Below are 4,413 nucleotides of genomic sequence, written 5' to 3' on the forward strand. Positions count from 1 at the left end.
ACTGGCATCGCCTTTTTACGGGGGTTGGGGTTGGGGCCGCATTGCTACACCTGCTCGGAACGTGCCAGGCGGTCTTGTTGTAGGTTACTCCGGGCGCGCTTGACTGTGTCCGGACGTTTAATGGCCGGACTGGAGAACTGCCTGGAGAGGCTGCTTTGTACTTCTGCTGCAAGGGCCGCCGTGTGCTCCTCCGTTCGGAGGGAGTGTTCGGTGTTTCCATTGACCGTAATTACTCCTCGAGGGCCTGGCATCTTGAGCTTAAGGTATGCGTAGTGCGGTACCGCATTGAACTTGGCGAATGCGGTTCGCCCAAGCAGTGCGTGATAACCACTGCGGAACGGGACTATGTCGAAGATTAACTCCTCGCTTCAGAAATTATTCGGAGATCCGAAGACCACTTCAAGTGTGACCGAGCCTGTGCAGATGGCCTCTACACCTGGTATTACGCCTTTAAAGGTCATTTTGGTGGGCTTAATCCTCGAGGGATCTATGCCCATTTACCGCACTGTATCCTGGTAAAGCAGGTTCAGGATACTACCGCCGTCCATAAGGACTCTAGTGAGATGAAATCCGTCAATGATTGGGTCGAGAACCAATGCGGAGAATCCACCATGATGGATGCTAGTGGGATGGTCTCGTCGATCAAAGGTGATCGGGCAGGAGGACCATGGGTTGAACTTTGGGGCGACTGGCTCTATCGTTTATACGTCTCTTAACGCGCGCTTCCGCTCCCTTTTGGGGACGTGGGTGGCGTATATCATGTTCACCGTCCGCACTTGTGGGGGAAAACCCTTCTTTCCATTGTTGTTCGGCGGCCGGGGCTCCTCGTCGTCATCGCTATGCAGCCCCTTGTCTTCATTGTCGGCACTTAATCTGCCTGCCTGCTTGAACACCCAATAGTCCCTGTTGGTGTGATTGGACGGCTTTTCGGGGGTGCCATGTATTTGGCACAAGCGGTAGAGTATTCGGTCCAAGATGGACGGGCCCCTAGGATTCCTTTTGAATGAATTTTTCCACTGACCGGATTTGGAGCCTCTGAATCCAGCATTAACTACCGTATCCTTAGCATTGTCGCCGTTGATGCGGCGCTTCTGCTGGTTGCAACGCGACCTGCCACTAATGTCCCTGGTGTCCGAATGACCAGGGTTCTTGGTCATATTGTTGCTACGAGCAAGCCAGTTGTCTTCCCCCGCGCAAAAGCGGGTCATGAGTGCCATGAGTGCTGCCATAGATTTCGGCTTCTCCTATCCTAGGTGCCGGGCAAGCCATTCGTCACGGATATTATGCTTGAAGGGTGCTAAGGCCTCTGCGTTCGGATAGTCGAGTATTTGATTTTTCTTTGTTAGGAACCATGTCCAGAATTTCCTGGTCGATTCATCTGGCTGCTGAATTACGTGGCTTAGGTCGTCAGCGTCTGGGGGTCGCACATAAGTGCCCTAGAAATTGTCGAGGAATGCGGCTTCCAGGTCCTCCCAACAGCTGATTGACCCTGTTGGCAGGTTGTTAAGCCACTGTCTGGCTGGTCCTTTAAGCTTGAGTGGGAGGTATTTGATGGCGTGGAAATCATCGCTGCGGGCCATGTGGATATGAAGGAGATAATCCTCGATCCATACCGCGGGATCTGTTGAGCCATCATATGATTCGATGTTTACGGGTTTGAAACCCTCGGGGATTTGATGATCCATTATTTCGTCTATGAAGCACAATGGGTGTGCAGCGCCTCTGTAACTGGGCGATATCATGACGTAGCTCCAATGAGCTTTGTCTACTGTGTTCGGCCCTGCCGAATGTGTGGCCGGCGTGACGGTTATCATCTCGAGCCGTGGGGCGCCTACGCGATCCGTAGATCGACCTTGTTTGCCTTGCCTTGTCCTCCAACATGTCTCGTAAATCCGGCGCATATTCCCGTGCCTTGGTACGGGGTGCGGCTTGGGTGGAGGGCCATGGGGACTCTCTGTCGCGGCCACAAGGTGGCCTGTCAGCCGCGTCGAGTGCTTCCTCCTCTAATCGGGGTAGCAACCTGCGCTTCGGGTAGTACTTAGAGGGGCGTTCGGGTTTATGCTCTTCGGCCGCAAGGACTTCAGTCCATCTATCGACTAGCCGATCTTGATCGGCTTTAAGCTGTTGCTGTTTTTTCTTGAGGCTTCTTGCTGTGGCCATAAGCCTGCGTTGAAAACGCTCTTGTTTGACGGGATCCTCCGGCACGGCGAATTCGTCGTCGTCGAGGCTTGCCTCGTCTTCGGAGGGAGGCATACAATTATCGTCCTCAACCTCTCTGTCAGCCGCTCTCTCATGAGGGCTGGTTTCTCCATCCTCCTATGCTAAATCTTGCTCGGGGGGATGTTCTTCGGCGCTTTTCGGGGTATTATTATCTCCCATGCTGGAATCGCCATTTTTGTGTTGGCGGGATTTTGAGCGGCGCCGTTGACGCCGACGCTTTTGCTGTTTCTTGGAGGGGTCATCCTCCGCAGTTCCATCGCCCTCTCCCTTTTTTGGGGTGTCCACCATGTATATGTCATATGACGAGGTGGCTTTCCAGGGCCTAGTAGGCACTGGTTCTTCATCATCTCCTTCATCGGTGTCCATACCGTCGATGTCTTCAGAGTCGAAGTCGAGCATGTCGGTTAAGTTGTCGACAGTGGCTACAAAGTGGGTGGTGGGTGGGTTTTGAATTTCTTCATCATCCGTACCCCAACCTTGCTGACCGTAGTCCGGCCAGGGCTCTCCTGGCAAAGAGAGAGACTTTAATGATTTCAAGATATCACCGAAAGGCGAGTGCTGAAAGACGTCCGCGGCCGTGAACTCCATGATCGGCGCCCAATCGGATTCGCTCGGCAGGGGCGCGGAGAGTTCGGAGTCCAGAGAAGAATCCAGCTCCATGGAGTCACGAGTCTTGCATAGTACGGGGCTGGTGTTCGGCTCAACCGCTGTTGGGATCACAGCCCCCGAGGTGGCATCCAACCGCCCGTCCTCGATCGACGCGGCCGGCTCCGAACTAGGGGTCAGAGCCGATGCGGGTGCGGCCTCCAGGGCTTTGTTCGGCGGTAGAGCTAGATCATGCTCGTCGTGACAGTGTGGCGCGCTTGGCAGTGGTTCGAATCCGTCTAAGATCAAGTCCCCGTGGATGTCGGCCGTGTAGTTTAAACTTCCGAATCTGACTTCACGGCCAGGGGCGTAGCTTTCGATCTGCTCTAGATGGCCAAGTGAATCGGCCCGCGGTGCAAAGCCGCCAAAGACGAAGATCTGTCCGGGAAGGAAGGTCTCACCCTGGACTGCATCGCCATTGATGATCGTAGGAGCCATCGGGCCTGACAGCGACGGCACAGAGGAACTCTCAATGAAAGCACCAATGTCCGTGTCAAAACCGGCGGATCTCGGGTAGGGGGTCCCAAACTATGCGTCTAGGCCGGATGGTAACAGGAGGCAGGGGACACGAAGTTTTACCCAGGTTCGGGCCCTCTCGATGGAGGTAAAACCCTACGTCCTGCTTGATTAATATTGATGATATGGGTAATACAAGAGTTGATCTACCACGAGATCAGAGAGGCTAATCCCTAGAAGCTAGCCTATGGTATGATTGTTGATGTGTATGTTGTCCTACGGACTAAAACCCTCCGGTTTATATAGACACCGGATAGAGTTAGGGTTACATAGAGTTGGTTACAATGGTAGGAGATCTGAACATCCGCATCTTCAAGCTTGCCTTCCACGCCAAGGAAAGTCCCTTCCAGACACGGGACGGAGTCTTCAATCTTGTATCTTCATAGTCCAGGAGTCCGGCTTGAAGGTATAGTTCGGCTATCCGAACACCCCCTAATCCAGGACTCCCTCACACATGGTAAAGGATTCGAGCTGGGGTATCTTGTGAAGTCTCGAAGGGTCTAGAGATGGATTTCCAGTCTTGAGGTATAAACATACGGGGTTGCACTTGGTCTAGGAGGCTGTAGCAAAAGTCTTCAGTGCTAGTTGGTCACCGAGGTGGAGTCCTTGGTGCATCTTGCCTTGCTGGTCTTCAGTTGAGGAGAGAGAGATGAGAGAGAAAAGTAGCATAGAGGAGGGGGATGCCTAAAGGGGGTTCTATAGTGCAAGTGCAAACAAACAAGTGCCGAAAGGGCCAAACAAAAGAAACAAGGTAAGTAAGGTGATATAGTTGCGTACTTGTTTCCTAGGGCAAAAAGGGCGATTGATATCAGAACACAAACAAATAAAAACAAGCAACACACAATCATGGTTCTATTCGAACCACCATATGGACTCGACTGCGCATAGGGGGTACACGGCTCATCCTGCCCTAGGGGTTCTCGGATTCAATAGTCGTGCTTTGCTTCGTGCCTTGTGCAGTCTTCTGGGTTTCCCTCAGGTGTTTCTACGTCTCTTTGTTCAATGAAACAATCCGGGTTGAGCCTGAAGATT

The sequence above is a fragment of the Triticum urartu genome, unplaced genomic scaffold (assembly GCF_003073215.2).
Source record: "Triticum urartu cultivar G1812 unplaced genomic scaffold, Tu2.1 TuUngrouped_contig_1644, whole genome shotgun sequence".
NCBI lineage: Eukaryota > Viridiplantae > Streptophyta > Magnoliopsida > Poales > Poaceae > Triticum > Triticum urartu.